Consider the following 17380-nt stretch of genomic DNA (forward strand, 5'->3'; position numbering starts at 1 on the left):
TATCCAAATCTCAGCATTGGAATAGTAATTTCAAAATTTATACATCGTGTTCCATTCGACTTACGATGATTGAGTTATGAATTGTACAAGCTGGATGAGAAAAGCACAAAGGTATAAGAGATACTTCTCTCACCTTTGCTGCATCCATAATATGCTTATTTTGAGGAAGTGGTTATGTGGTATTCAGAAACGTACGTGACAGACCCGACAGACCGGAAAACACTCACAGTTTTCGATGGTAGCGGGATGAATGTCTTGCAGTAATAACTTGACTATGATGAAAATTTTGTGAATTTCCAGATAAGTTGGTATTGCAATTGTTTATACTTTCATGTGAACTGTTTAGATTAAATTAAATCAAACGGGTCAGAGATTTTACCATATGTTGACAATTTCGCACCTTCACCCTTTGCCAATATTGCTCACATATAACAGGACACAAATTCTGCGGTTTGGTTTGTATATACTACAGGGGCAGAAGCTCCACTGGACCCGGGTCAACAAGTGACTTTGGACCCCCGTACAAACTCTCATCCAAACAACCGACAACCCCACAATTGTTTACACCATTTCATTAATCATCATTATTGCAATGAGTTGCATCCATGCTAATAATAATTTCCGCGGAAACTAATTTTGGCCTGGGACATATCTATTTGCCCTTCCCCCCCGCCACGAATAACACAATTTGTGCTCTGTTGACTATTTGAATTTCAAAATCTGAGTCAAAATCATTCTTGCGTTTGAATTTTGATTATTCATCATCTGATTTGCATGGCATAATTTATAAATTTATGCAAATTATCTATTATCATAGTCATTCAATCATATACATATTACCATGGTATCAAACACCTTGTATATGATTTAAGCATTTAAGTCAGAATTTAGGGAAATTCCACCATCCGCTCTCATTCCACTTGGTATACAAACCACCCTCCATACATAACTCAATCCAGACCTCCCCAAAATGTATAATTACGTTGAATTGGAGTGAGCATGAATGCCCAAAATTGTGGCATTCCTCCAGTCTAATTGAAATATTTAGAGAATTTTTCATCACAGAGGTCTTTCGTGAAAAAATAAATTAAAATCACTCTCTTTGCCAAATTCTTTCGGTGGATGCCAACAAGATTGAAGCTTTAAGAACTTCAAACGAAATTTGATAATAGCGGACACGTGGAAATGAGCGATTTTAAGCATTGTGGTTCCATTTGAAATCTATGGGGTAATTATTCTGCAAATAAAAAAATAAAAAATAAATTTATGAAGAATTATTAATAATTACTGTAATTTCATAATTAAATTTAAATTATTAACTTCAGTTTCACATTTATTATAAACTTATTTGTCATTAACATTCTTTGTATTACCCAGTCGTATGAATATATTCAACTTTCCAAAAGGAGACGTGTTTCCAATTTTAAATGTTTGAATTTTCCAAATGTTGCCAGATATATCAAAATTTGCACTAAAGTAGTTTTGTACTGCAAAGCGAAATAAAGTATAATTTTAATAATTTAATTTATATTTTTAAGTTTGTGATTTTATTTAGGTGAACCCCATCAGGGCCTACAACACTCCTGTCATGATTTTCCATAAATTAAACAATTATGACGACTCAGATTCCTTTCAGCAGTATCTCTGGACGATTATTCATCTTTTAACTTCTTCAAACTTGTCATTTAAACTTAAATTATAAATTAACAAAAATATATTTGTTTATTTATTAATTATCATCCCTTTTGTATGTATAAATTAACAATTTCAAGCTTTAGAAATGTACAAATCCACTATTTGTCCCTCAAATGACGTAACTTCATAATATAACTGGGTTAAAAGAATTTAGTTGCACGTATTTGACCATTTTGAGTAAGTTTTACAAATGTGTCAAGAAACTTATGGGCGATGAAATATGCTCAACTTTGGGAAAACGATTATTTTCGATACGAAATCAAATGAATTTTTTTTTAAATACATATTATATATAACATCTATGGATTACAGGCAATTTATTTGCAAAAAAGAAACATTTTAAAATGTTAGTTTTTCTATAATTTTTTTTCAACAGGTTTCCCGAACATAGGTTTGTCAAGAAACTTATGGCCGACACTGTAATTGGTTGTCAAATAAAAAAAAAAAGTTATCGGTTCATTCCCGGTTCAGAACTGATTGGAATGGGCTAAGTCGTATCAGGAATTCCAAAACCTTACCAACGAGCCCAAACATGAACCCCATCGGTTGAGTGTACAGTACAGTACATTCTCTAAAGACTTTTAAATATTTTACCTTGAAAAATCGTTGTTGGAAATAATTGAACGATATTTTCGTATAAAGACGAAATGTTAGCCTGTGCAAAATATAGGGTAATGGTTCATAATTTTGTACAGTCTGCTTATATGCATCGTTGTTTCAAGTTTGAAGTGCAATATTTTCAATACTAATTGACTTTTTTTGTTACTCTCTTTTGAGAAGGGTTGTTTAGAAAATTGGCAAGGGTTTAGTGTCTTTGTTTTTACTAAAATTAGTCTTAATACTTTTAAAAATGAATTGATATGTAGAGGTGAATTTTACTCGAATTTTGGATAATTTGGTTATTAATTTGGACAACTTGGCTGTATATTTGGACAGCTAATTCGCCTCAATAGGATGCCCATTGTTCTCCTTTTCAAGAACCAATCTTACCAAGTCCTTTTCCTGTTCATGTAAGGGAAACGTAGAATGTCACAAGAAGCCCGGAAACTTTCCATATCATTCAGTAAAGTAAGTTCAAAGCTATATCTACATTTTTATTCATTTTGAAATGCATTAGGAATAATTTTAAAGAAAATAAGGACGATAAACTGTATACAAGGTTCCAAGCAACACTCCTTAAAAAGGAGTAACAAAAATCAAATTTGTATTAAAAATATTAAATTTCAAACTCAAGACTTTGGTGCTTGTAAGCCACTATGCCGAAATTTAGCACACTTACCCTAGTAGTACTTCACAACAGCTAAATAAGATTGAAGTAAACATGAAGTTCTGTCATATTTCTCGTAAGCAATTGCTCACACTGAATTTTCAACAAAGCAATTATAACTCAAATCATATTCAGAATTTAACGTATTTAGTTTTAAAATCTTCCAAAAACAACAAATATTGAGGTATAATTCATTATTCATCAAATATTGAAATAAAAATCCATAATTTTAATCAATTTATTTTGAATGTCCAATTTTATCCTCAAAGTGTCCAAATTTAGAAACTGTCCAAAATTATGAGCTCTTACCCTATCCAAAAATGAAAAAATCCCACTTCGTGATTTTAAGCAATCCCAAAAAACATGGTTTTGGATGGAAAGGCGAGGGATGGGGGAAAAGGAGGGGCATATTAATGGTCCCAAGGTCGACTTATGAGATCGTTCCTCGAATGTTGCAAGTCTCTATCTCTAACCGTTTGCCTCCTAGATGTGGCAACGGCCGACGTACAGACGGACAAAAAGCGTGAAATCATTTCTCATAAAACGTTTGAAACGCGAAGATATGTAGAGTAAAGTAATCCCTGGGGAATGGAAGATTAAAACTTTGGAAAATGAAAAAATCAACTGCACTCTCTGTGAAATTTGAGCAATAAAAGATTGATTATGTTGTTAATTTTTGAAATAGGGTAAAGTGGTACAAGTTGGACAATGGTACGAGTTGAACAGAGCTTTTTTTCTTGATAAATTTAGTACTTCATTTTTACTTGTATATTTTTAATAAATTAGTTTTATAATTTGGTTCCATGTGCTTAAAAAATTTAGTACTGTATTTATCAAAAAAAATCCCTGTCCAACTTGTACCGACGAATTATCCAACTTGTATCACTTTACCCTATAACTCACTTTGGAATAATACTTCAATTAATGGACCATGTGTACGAATAAAATATTATTTATATCTACTGTAAATATTTTCTTAATTTAGAAAAAGACAAACTTTAATTGTATTCAAAAAGTTCGATATATTGTTCGAAATTTTGGGCATAACTTGAACAATAAAAAATTCCATTTTCCCAGTTCTCTTTGGGAAAAATCATCTTATGCGTCTTCAAGTGTTCACGGAAATGTGGATGTAATTCAATTTCAATTTGTTTCAGTGTCACTTGTGTGCTTTTTTCCACTCTGATTTGCACTAAAGAACAATTCATCTCTCCCCCCTAATGGTGAATCTAATACGAATTTTGCCTTTTCTGATGGTGCTACTGAAATGAATTTTCGAGTTACTAGGGGTGGTTTGTATTGTTGTTATGTTTCCGTTTTCGTCTCCACGTTTCTTCTGTTATTTTTTTTTCTGCGGGGTAATATTTTTTTTCTTCACCATGTTTTCTATGCAGGAAGTTGATGGGGTGTATTTTGTCTCTATTTTCTTTCACTCTTAAAAGGTGGCCCTACCACCCAGGATTTTCAAGGAGAGTTGATGTCTCAATTGAGCTTTGGGAATACGATGGGTTGTGTCTACTCAAAGAAGTCAAACCATTCCCCAAAAACTATTTGATGATAATGATGAACAATTCAATCAAATGTAAAATTCAATGGGACAATTGACGAATAAATTATGAACTTTTGACCTATATATAGATGATGACAACGCCATAACTTTTTGGAAGTTTAGAAAGAGAATTTTAATTCATATTTTGCTCATGTTGCGTGAAGGGAACAGCAAGAGGAAATAAAAAGCCATTTTGCACATAAAACACTTTATGGTGGTTGTGTTTTAAATTCAAAATCTTACCTCTGAGCTTTTGGGACTTGGTCTTTTACTGTGGCTTTTTTTTTACAATCACCCTCTCTTCGTACTTCCTACTTCCTTTCTCTTCCTAACTCTCACCCTTCCGAATTTATTTCACTTCCTCTTCCTCATCCCGTGCTTCTACTTTTTTTTCGGAGTCACGCGATTCGTCGCGCAATTCGAGATAAAAATTCCACTTGATTGTCATGAGAGAGGAAGTTGAATGAAAAATGAGGGTGGTTTGAGGTTAAGGGTGTTTTCACTGAGAAAGATAATGATTTTATTATATTATTGCTACTTTCTCGCGATGCTCAATGGAATTTTGAATTTTGAGAATATCAAAGAAGACGATGAACCTACAAACTACTTCTCAACAATATTACCACAAAATTGCATATAATAAAAAGTTGTTCAATGACTTTTTTAGTTCAAATTTAAAAATCACCAATGGAATTAATAGAATTGACTTTTATTTAATCAGTGTTGTTAATATCACAAAATCCTAATGCGGCCATCGTCGTCTTAATATTATTTCAGGCCTCAGGAGAAAATGATAGAACTCTTTGCCGTTCAATTATATATTTTATTGGTGTGTACGTACGTATCGTGTGTATAGTAGGGGAATGCGTGCTACCTTCGGACGACTCAAGCTTCGGACAATTCAATTTTTTCTCTATGCTCCTTATGGATTTCCGAAGATCCGAAGGTAGCGCGCTTTCCCCTACTGATAACTTCTCTCCAATTCCTTTCATCACTATGTAGTACTTTCAATTCCGTATTGTTTAACTCTACAAGCATAACTCTTTCCGCACTCTGTGGGTGATTTGAACCATTCTGCTTATTAGATGTTCTTTAATTATAGCCCTTAATACGATCTATGATTTCCGATAGGTGTAGACCATTTTCATGTGCCTAAGAACAAGAATAAGAAAGCTTATGAATAGCAGGATGGCAAAGTCATTCCAAGAATCCAAAGTCACCCTCATCTGCGGTATCTTCAAATTATAAGTGAAAATGGACATTAACCGTGTTGTAGAGATTTTCCATTTTACAACGAAATAGAACCCAGCTGATGGATTCCCTTCCCTGTTCGCAGGAAATTCAGATATCATGCCTTTAGCTTCAAGCAAGGCCTTTTACTGCCGGTATAGTTCTGTTGCATGTCGTGTGGAGGATAGTCTGACAAGTGCAAACTTCCGGTCGGATTCTTAGGTTGGAAGGATTGATAGGAAATGGGCTCTCTTAAGCAACTAGTCGCCACACCTTCTAGTACCCAGTCAGATTCCCGCGAGAGACCCAAGTCTACACGTTCTTCTTCTCTAACGTTCTAGACCGGACTGACTCTCTCGGCTCTCTAACTTATAGATACAGTGACAAAGACACCGAAGACAATGACACCGCAACGGCTTAGAAGCGGCCCAGGGACGGATTTGAATAGTAACGTTTATAACTGCCAGGATTTTTGCAATGTATACAATTCATTGGAAATAATAGGTTTACACAAGAGACACTGTCAGTCGGTTACGTAACATGACATGTAGGAGAATTCTGTAACAGTATGACAATGTCATATGACAAATTTAGAATTTTTGATGTGTTAAATTCAGCAAAATTATTCAAAAATGTAACTCATATCAATCATTGAGAGTTTCATAGAGTAGCTGTAGTAACCAATCGATACTCACTAGCCGTTAATGTGGCCCTGCTTTCGAATTTAACTACGAAAATTTATCATATCACGCTGTCATATTGTTATAGAATTCCCCTACTGGAAGAGTTCGGATGGGAGAACAGAACTCGGGCGCTGGCGGGCAATTGGCCGCGATAAGCATTGGTCTTACTAAGGAATCTTTCAGAGCAAAAGCTCGACAACAACCGAACAACATTTTTCCAAGAGCGGACTATTGACAGCAGAGCAGGCCTGTACCAGGATCAATCGAATATCTATATTTTATTGGGGTCCCAGTCAAAATCCCAAACGCCAAAATCACGAAAGCCAAAATCTCGAACGCCAAAATTCCGAACGCCAAAATCCCGAAAGCCAAAATTCCGAATTCTTAAAAGTATCATAGCTACTCCCATGATTGTACCTGCGCTTGTTGGAGGCAAAGGGAAATCTTCGGTGTCTTAGGAAATTATTCTAAACATTTTTTCCTCCATATAATTTCATCCCTTTCTAGATTTTGGCTTTCGGGATTTTGTCTTTCGGGATTTTGGCTTTCGGGATTTTGGCGTTCGGGATGTTGGCTTTCGGGATTTTGGCTTTCGGGATTTAGGCTGCCACTGATTTTATTCAGTTTCTAAAGTTTCAATAAAACATAATTCAAGATCATTACCGTATACGGATGATATTTCTGCATCTACAATTTTTAAAGCATCCTTTGGAAACAAAAGAACATTGGTCTAATTATGGTTTATCCACAAACAGTCTGCTGTCCAATTCTTTGGGGCTATAAGACATGGTAAAAATTGAAAAGAAATTCCTAAACAAAAGTAACTATAAGTTTAGTTTCTATTAGCTTTTTATTCCAAATATATTTTTAGACAGGCATTTCGAAAAAATAACGATTTTGAAGAAAAATTTTACAATAAGCAATGATCCAATAAAGGTTCGTCATCGTGAGCACTGCAACATCCTCGATCGGAGTACTTCCTACTAGTAGTATGATGGTCTGTATGGTTGGTAAGATGGTTGATATGTTGGGTAGTATTGTGGTTGAGGGTATGGGAGGGGAGCTGGATGAGGACCTGGGTTGGGTCCAGGAGCAGCGTAAGCAACGGCCACAGCTGTTAAGAAAAAAGATAATTATATTATTCCTTAATTATTCAGACAGTTTTTCCAAGACAACTTACCGAAGGCAACGAAGAGGGCGAAGACCAAGAATTTCATCATTTTGGTTTAATTAGTTGATTGACTTCAGTTGACGAGTTGAACTGACGATGCCAATTGAGAAAAAGTATGCGGTATTTATACAAAAATTGGTTAATCTGTAATACTCGAGATATAATAATATTAATGTCGTGACTTATAGTAACGTTGATGTCAATCGGGCGATATTTCCCCAATACGTGATGTAGCAACAGCCGCTTGGTTGTTCTGAACACGTGAACTATACGTGATGCTGATCCATAAAGCCTTTTCAAAGAGTGAAGCTCACGATTTACCAAATGCAAAAGTTCTACGTGAACAGTTGCTATGAGCAAGTCTTGAAGAAAAATCGTGTGACACGTTTTTCGTTCTCTTTAAGTCGTAATGCTAATGTTCCACACATCGACCAAATTTTTGTATAAATACCTCGTAGTTTTCCTCAATTGGCATCGTCAGTTCAACTCGTCAACTGAAGTCAAACTAACAAACTATCCAAGATGATGAAATTCTTGATCTTCGCTTTCTTCGTTGCCTTCGGTGAGTTGATCTAGAAAAACTGTCCTAATAATTAAGTAATAATATAATTACCGTTTTCTTAACAGCTGTGGCCGTTGCTTACGCTGCTCCTGGACCCAACCCAGGTCCTCATCCAGCTCCCCTCCCATACCCTCAACCACAATACTACCCAACATATCAACCATCTTACCAACCATACAGACCATCATACTACTAGTAGGAAGTACTCCGATTGAGGATGTTGCAGTGCTCACGATGACGAACCTTTATTGGATCATTGCTTATTGTAAAATTTTTCTTCAAAATCGTTATTTTTTGGAAATGCCTGTCTAAAAATCTAATTGAAATAAATATTTTGAACTAATCTAAATGGTATTTTAATTGAAATTATTTTGAGGTTTGTTATGCCTTATTTGAAATGTGAACTATCTACTTTACCGTGCTATCACACTAGGATGTTTTCAATTTGTAAATTCAATTTAATTTTCAGATGAATTGTTTCTATGCAATTTTGCATTAAAAATAATTTGAATTGATAGATTTTCGCCTATTTATTGATATAAACTAAAATTTGGCCCATCAAAACATGTTTTAACCCTCTAACAGTGTTTTCTTTAATATGCGTAAAAAAGTTCTAAAACAATGTTTTCTATTGATACAATAAAGTCGAAAAAACCACGAATTCTTCATTATCTCTGTTAGTTTAGGCGCTAGGTGAGAAAATATAAAAATTTTTGAAACTCTTTGCTTCTAAAATTCACATTTTTAGTTTTTTCACATTTTTTAAATAAAATATACAAAGTAGAATGACATATCTTTCAGTAAAAAACAAATTTATTTTAGTCAGATAACTTTAAATCGGTATTTTTATGGAAATTGGAAATGAGTTTTTTTGCACAAATATTTATTTGTTGCTTTTTCTCTGACCTGTCACACAAACCTGGGAATAGCAACAAAACGAAGAGTCAAAATGAGTTGAAACTTTCCAGAGATGTTTATAAGACTATTACCGAGGACACTAGCACTTTTAAATAAATAAAACCTTTATTGTCGCTGTAAATGTGATTTTTGTGAAGACCGCCTGGAGGCGGTCTTACCCGTTAGAGGGTTAAATATGCTAAAACAACATAAAAAATGTGGTTGCTCAATTAAATTTGAATTCAGCAAATTAAAATGTTAAAATTGCTCATTAATTTCAATTTTATTGCAGTTAAACATATATCCTTTTGAACCAAATTGTTTTTATTAAATTTATTCGCTCGTAATTAATTATTATTTGTGGCCAAAAAATAAAATAAGTACAGTGATTAGTGATACACACTTGTACGCGGGTGAAGCTTAAGTATCGGGAGTAGTTCATTAAATTTCTCCAAAGCCATTTAAAGTAAATTGTTGTGTCAAGAAATCGCAGTTGGGATGACTTCATACGGATTTTCAACAAAATGTATAAGAGTCTCTTCATGAGCCCCCTTGCCTACAACTCTTTCTTCTGCCTTTGGGTATCCTTCTGGAGTCATTCACAATCAAAAATCTCGCGGCAGTATTTAAAATTGAGCTAATTTCTTGCAAAATGTGTCCTGGCTGTGAATATTTTCAAGTTAAATTCTAGAAATCTTATAATGCTCAATTGACTCAATTGAATTTAAAATTAAATTGTGAAAATCCTAGTGTGATAGCACCGTTAAATTGGGATCTATTTGATTTGAATATACTGTCTAAATCTTTAAATCTTTAATGTCTTCAATTGCCGATGTACAAGAACTGTGCAGTTTTTATTTTTTCTTCTATAAAAATGTTTCTATATTCTACCATCTTGAGTTCTCGATTCCGTAATGACAAACCTTAAGCGGTCTTCAGAAGAGGATTCGTCCAGTTCCAGAAGGTCTCAAAATCCTTAGCAACCAATTTCATTGGTTTTTCAAAATTTAATAGATCACTAATCCTTAAAAACTGAATCGTAAATTTTTTTTTTCCAAAAATCTCAATTGATGAGAAATTAGAGCAATTAAACCGTATGGCTAAGCCTTATGTCTGAAGCCCGTATCGTATCGATACGTTAACCAATGCATGATTTTGAAAAATAGACTTCGAACTAAGACTTTAATTTCGATTTGATTCTGTATTAGGATTTTGTACTTTGTGTGCAAATGAAGAAGAAGTAAATTTTAACAGAAATATTTGACCTGGACAATAAGTGTTCCAATTCAAAGGCAATGGGAAGTTTTCAATGTTTTGTAAATTTATTCTACACATTATTCTACGTCTGGTTTAGACCTTTTTAGGATTTTAGGTTTCGGAATTTTGACTGAGGATTTTGGTTTTCGGGATTTTGGCTCTCAGAATTATAGATCCCACCAGAACAGTTGACCTTTCCAACTAGTGGTGCCAAATATTCCCAAGTTGGTTGACAAATACGCTTTTAAATACCTTAATGTGTTCTAGCCCGAGTTTGCTTCCACCTCTGCTGATTTATTTACAGTTCTTTAATACGATAATTTAAGCTTATCGTCTTATTTTACCTCAATCTCAAACAGGTAGCTTTTGTACGACAATTATAGTATTATATTTACTCAATATATTCATTTCACCTACCACTTCCGATGCCTTAGAGTCAAATCTGAAATACAAACAGAGCAGCTTAAATCTCTATATACCAAACATTTATCTCTGTCATGAATAATTAACTATTAAGAAGAATGAATTAATTCTTTCCAGACAAATCAGGTTAAATGAATGAGAATGTTTCGGTAGTTCTGCTTCAATCTGTCTTCTTGTCCTTAATTGTCTCCACCACATGGAACATGACTCAATAAAGAATACGAAAATGTAATTCCTATCTTTAATCCATACTTCTTTTTATTCCATCCAAAAAATTTAATTATTACTTATTCTGACAACATGTTGAATGCCTGGTACACAAGTATTTTGATTTCCTGCAAAATAACTAGTGCTAAACTTTTTTTTTGGCACAATAATGTTCTGTATTTTAAACATCATCCATGGCAGACAGATCATCTCTGAAACTGACACAAAAATTATCCAACTAATTAATTAAATCTCCTCTTATTCAGTCGGAATTTGTGTATGAAAATGTGAAAACTATTTGTTGGTTTTGTGATATGAAGTTTATTGCCATGACAGGGGCATGTAATTTGGTCTCTTCAAAAACAGGAAAACAAAATTCGGATAATGAGTAACGAGGAACTTCTTGGAAGTTGATGAAAATAAATTTTCCGGTGTATGCAGAACATTAACAGTATATTTTAAGAGTGGTTGTATGTTTAAATTCTTCCTTTGCATATTTTCAAATAGCTCTATACAAAGTTACTTGAATTTTAAATTTTTGTTGCACTTTAATAAATTCTTAAACATTTTGAAGTATAAATTTTAGTTTTGTGTTTAGTCCTTGCTCTCAAAAGAATACAGTTGCAGGAAAATCTCGGAAAATGTAAGGAATGTGAAAATTCAACGGGTAAAAACATTCTTTAAAACAAGAAAGAAAAATATAAAAAAAATTACTGGGAAAGCTAACAAAAAATAAAAATCAAATTATTCAAGTTAATCTTTAAAAATGTCATATGGAAAATAATAAGATGTTGATTTAGAATAGATAAAATATTGATTAAATAAGGCACGGTCCCAAGCTTCATAATGACTAAATTTTTACTACGTTTTTCAATAAATGAGGTTAATCGCACCCATATTTTAAAAATTAGGGGAAAATGTACAGTTTTTAAAATATATTGCGGATGAGTCATATTTATTTAGGAAAAAATTAGTCGTTATGAAGCTTGAGATCATGCAAAGCATGATGAGCACTTCCCCCTAATTTAATTTTTTATTACTATCAAGTAGTTTTACTGACAAGAAATATTTATTATTTAAGAAATCTAATAGCACGTGTGGTCCTACATAGAATAGAACGTGCGAACCTTATAATGACCTCACTACTTATTCAAGATTAAAATGCACATTCATACAAATAAATTTAAAATTAACATTTCAAAATAAAGAATATACAGTTTTGCAATGATGCATTGTGGGTTCACGGAGTTCGCACCTTAGTAATTAAATGGGGTAAAAATGATTTCGTAAAAATAGCGTAAATTTTTGTTAAATAAATCAGATTGCAATAGACATTCCTGAGTTTCACTTCCAGCAGTACGATAGTGCTTGTTCCAGAGAAATCGAATATCCCTTTTGACCTACGACCAGCGGCATCATATTGCCTAAGGATTACCAGCGGCCAATTGGTTCCCTACTGCTAGGAAACAGTGGTTTCTCTAAAAGAAGCCTTAAGACCTATAGAAGAATTTTGGGAATCTTTCTGGAGGAAAATTCCGTTGAGGAATTTATTCCTAAAATCATTCATTTCTGGACAGCATGGTTGGAAATTTATTTCTAACCTTGGTTAACTCTCTCGAGGTACCCCCGTGAAGGCATACACAAGGGGACATTACTGCCTTAAACTCAGGGGCTCGAAAGAACCGTTACTAGAGGCGATGAAAACAGCCGAGAGTCAGCCCAAAGAGTGGAATAATTTCTCAGAAAGTTCTCACCAGAGCAAGTGAATAATCTTACGAGATTCGGATTATTCTCTTCTTCTGCCTTCGGCTTTTCAGCTTTTTGGAGCCGAAAGACTACTACTAATCTACTTATGCTACTACTCTCTTTGAGTTTGGTTAGTACCCAAGCAGCACATCTTGGTTATTTTTAACTGTTGGACAATGTTTTTATAATTTGTTTGGATGAAATAATCGTATTTTATCGTTGGCAGAACGATAATTTCTGGTTAAGTTATTTTGTGCTGCTTGGGTAGTCTTTAACTGATTAATACGTTAAGTTACGACTTGCTTTGGCATTACCTAAAATTTATCTTATTTCGATGTGATGAAACGAGGCAGTTTACATGTAATCAATGAGTAATAAATACGTAAAGCTTTTACCCACGTAACTTTTTAATTATCTTTTTTTATTGTTATTTTATTAATTTATTGATTAATTTTTTGATTACTTAGAGATACGTAATTTTTACCTGATTATTATAAAAAATTTACACTTTTAACTTTCCAATTATCAAATGTTATTCTAGAACATTAGGCGAAAATGTGAAAAGTTTTAGTATAGGGGAATGTTGGCATGGTTCGCACAGAGTGAACCTTCAAACGCAAATTTTCTCTTTGTTTACAAAGAGCTAGTTCGTTATTTCTTAGCCATAAGATAGATAATTATTAAGCTCATGAATTGAGATGAGAAATGGTTAGTCAGCTCTTTGCAAACAAAGAGAAAATTCACATCGTTTGAAGGTTCACTCTGTGCGAACCATGCCTACATTTTCCAATATAGCAATTTTATAACATTAAGCAAGGGTCTTATTAATTAATTTGTCTGTTTCATTAGCGTGGTCAAAATTGTCATAATTGCGTAATATATTTTTTTTATTTTTAATCGCATTTACAAAAAAGATAAAAATGTGATTTTTTGCGGCCATCGCCGTCTTAGCGTCGATTCTAAACCTCTGGGATGAAAATAATGGAAAATTTCTTAATTGAATTTTGGGGGTAAAGAATCGCGTCAAGTAAATCCCGTCTTGGAGTTAGAAATGGATAACATTAGTTCGACGCGATTCTTTACTTCTAAAATTCAACTCAAAATGTAATTTTCAAGCATTCCGATTTGGAAGCACTCCAAGGTCCCCTGTAAATAATCTCAGCCACCATCACCTTATTTGGCTTATCACACTGGTGATTTTATATTTTAAATAGTTTGAGTACAGAAAGCCAACAAAAGAAAAAGAAAGTTCATAAACATTAAAGACAGAGTACGGTCAATTTGGATTTAGTAAAAGTCGTGGTACAGAAGTGGGAATGGATGGAAACCATCGTTAGAAAGATCTCGATCTCAAATACAGTATAATAAAATTTTATCGTAATCGTTTCATAAACATTAAAAATTTAGTCAGACCGGTCAGATCAATATATTTTTTTATCATAGCTTAGGTAAGGGGACGTCGAACATACCAAAAATATAAAGAAAAAGCATCGTCTAGTTTCTGAAATATTCGACTACGATTTTTCGAAAATCGTTTTTTTCGAATACTTATAAAATTAAAGTCAGAAGAGTTGTAGTATTTCTTGAGAGCTTTCCAAAACACTAAAATTCTAAAATTTTGGGTTGCTTAATTTTTTTTAATCGAAAGCTCTTATGCCCAATTATAACATACTAAAATTTGAGATCGAAAGATGCCATAGAGGGGCTGAATTATTGAGAATACACAATTTTGGGGTGTTTTAAAACAGCGGAATCGGGAAAGCGGATTTGACATCATTAACTTCTAGCCATCTATCGATATTTAACTATTGTCGAAAGCCGCTTGTCGATATCTGTCTCCATTCCTCTCCAGAAGTGCTCATGCGACGGACGGGGCGTACTGTACGTCCTGTCTACGAAAATCAATTTTTAGCGCATATGATTTTCATGATCTATGAGTGTCAAAATGTTCAAATCCAAAATTTGGGCCTAATTTGACGAAGCCGGATTTCATCTTGGGCCACAACAAAAGCTGAGATTGGAAAGAATCTTAAATTGTACAAAAGAATATTTTGAATTTATGAAGTTTAATTAAAAAATCCTTCAACATAAGATTTTTTTTCTGAGAATAAAATCAGCAATCAATACTAAGCCTGATACAGTAAAATTAAGCACATTTAAAAGATCAACTCATTTCCTGTGTTTGTGTTCAATTGTCTCTGGGCGATGGGAGAAAGGGTCAAGAACATTCAGATACACAAATAGCAATTCACCCTTATTTCATTTAATTGTTACTCTTCGACTTCAACACTGAATTCTTCATTATATCTATATAAGCTGTATCCGTGTTTGTTGAAGAGTGTTTTTTGCCGAGGAAGGGTGGTAGGTCAATGGTGGGCAGAGTGGTCGGTTTGGGCTAACTTGTGTGCCCATCATTAGTCAGGCCAACGGAGGGAGTTTAATGAAATTTGCTACTGTATTGTACGCGGAAGTAGCATGTTTGATTTTCCTTTTTTTTCTACCCCAGCTATATACAATCTACCATCCAAGTGAAATAAGGAGCCTCGCGAATTTCCAATCTCAGACTTTAAGTGAATAAGCAAATTTATGCAAATGAATCTAAATGCTTGGAGTACATGAAATCGATCTGAAGAGAATTAACATGAAGCCTGAATCTTGATGGGGGAATCGCACTTTTTAATTAGTTCCGGATGGCCGTAAAAAAAGTTTTATTGGACGCATTTCATACAATGATACTTATATTGTCAAAAAAAACAATCAGATTATTTTGATTACACTGTATTACACTCAGAAAGAAATTTTGTAGAAAAGAAATTAAAATGTCATATTTCGAGTTAATGGTTCCGGCCGCTCCGGCAGGTCCCTTTTAGATCATGAGAATTTTATGAAATCAAATTTTCCATCGTATTCTTGCCAAAATATTTTGCATATTTCTATCTTACTCACTTGCACTCTTCTTCTCTTGAACTTTACAATAAATTAAATTGAATTTTCGGTGCAAAAGAGTGAAAAGACATATCCAAAACATTTGAGAAGGTTAGTAATGTAAATTTTGATTTCATGACTTTTTTTTTTATCTAAATGGTGTAGAGGAAAGTAGTCTCCCTTCGAACGTTCATGCCTTCGAATAATGCGATTTTTGAATTTTTCTTAAGAGACTTACACATAATCAGTACATACTTATCAATAATTGATAGTAAGCTAACTAATATTTAAAAGAAATGTGTAAGTTTCTTAGGAAAAATGAAAGAAAACTCACATTATTTGAAGGTATGAACATTCGAAAGGAGAGTACTTCCCCCTACAGGGGGCATAAGGCAGTCTTCAGACTAGAGTTTTTGTCCAGTTCCTGAAGGTCTCAAAATTCTGAATAGCGAGCAATTTTATTGGTTTTTGAGAGCGTAATAGGTTAATTATCTTTAATAGTTCAATCCTAAGTTAAATTTTTCCAAAATAATTGTGCTTTATTAGAGTAGTTAAACCATATGGCTAGGTCTGAGGTCTGAAGCCTGTATAACGGTTATATTCCATTTAAAAATGTACGTGCATTTTTTAACATTTTATTGTTTACAAGTGCTTCTGTATTATCGACTTTTCTTTGGGTTGGTTCTGGTCTCAACTGTTTTTCCCAGTTCTTGCTGCGTTCTTCGTGAAAAGTAGATTAGATAATGCATATGCGTTTAAGGTTCAGGGCAATAAAATAATAAAAAGAAACATGCTCATTTTGCATTGGTAAAGAAATATAAATAAATAAAGATTTTTAGGTAAAATCGAGATCGAAGATAGTTTCCAATTGAATGATGTCAAACTAATAAAATTTAATAATACTAATGAAATTTAGAGGCTTACCTTCAATGTTTGTTATTTATGTAAAGAACTGTTTAAAAAATTTCTAATCAACAAACCAATTTATCAATTTTACAAACCTTTACCTCCAAGCTAAATTACAAATTCTCGGTCAAACCTACAAATATTCTAACAACGTTTTATTCCGAGTAGATTATTTGACATATAAAATTGGACACATTTAAACTCAGTAATGGGGGTGTTGGGACTTTTAGAAAATTGAACAAATAGGGATTTCGTCTGTATCAATCGCAGAGAAAACAAAGTGGATTTATTGTTAAATTAGGTAGTTAGTAAGGGAAGTTAAGGGGCTTGTAGATGGAGGCAGAAAACTTTTTTTTTGGCAAAATGACACAAATAATGTGTATTTTAAAACTTTTTCACCAGTTCCATCCCCTCATTTCAGCAATAAATGAAAATATATATATTGCAAAAATGTGTCTTGTACATAGACGACGGGAAAACTTTTGATTTCCGTCCCTCGAAACAATTTTACTCACGAGAAAGTTGATTTTATTGCAATAACTCTCTACATCAGGGGGGAGGACCTAAAAAAAGACCATTGTGTTTGATATAGCGTCGCAAAAAAGGCAAAAGTTGCCTAATTGTAATTTTTCTTCTCCTTCATGACAAATTCATGGATGAAGTACCCCGGAAAATTCACCATTTGACCTTCATATAGAACGAGATGAGAAGCAAATTTCACAATGGTCAAAGGTTTGTAGGAAATTTTAATTAAATTGCATTACAAGTATTTGACATCGAGAAGAACAGAATAAATATACATACCTCCAGAGAAATTAAAAATCATTTGGTAGATTTTTGAAATTGAATTTTTATTTGCTAT

General features: G+C 33.4%; 2 long non-coding RNA genes across 2 annotated transcripts; one reads left to right on the forward strand and one right to left on the reverse strand.

Moving 5' to 3' along the window:
- Positions 1 to 7255: 7255 nt before the first annotated feature.
- Positions 7256 to 7721, reverse strand: LOC129807129 (uncharacterized). Its single transcript, XR_008752243.1, has 2 exons — positions 7605 to 7721; positions 7256 to 7538 (listed from the first exon to the last, which is right to left on the reverse strand). It is a non-coding gene; the product is annotated as an uncharacterized LOC129807129 (long non-coding RNA).
- Positions 7722 to 8065: 344 nt separating this feature from the next.
- On the forward strand, positions 8066 to 8500 carry LOC129807128 (uncharacterized). Its single transcript, XR_008752242.1, has 2 exons — positions 8066 to 8157; positions 8223 to 8500. It is a non-coding gene; the product is annotated as an uncharacterized LOC129807128 (long non-coding RNA).
- Positions 8501 to 17380: the final 8880 nt, after the last annotated feature.

This window comes from Phlebotomus papatasi, chromosome 3 (assembly GCF_024763615.1).
Source record: "Phlebotomus papatasi isolate M1 chromosome 3, Ppap_2.1, whole genome shotgun sequence".
NCBI classification, from domain to species: Eukaryota; Metazoa; Arthropoda; class Insecta; order Diptera; family Psychodidae; genus Phlebotomus; species Phlebotomus papatasi.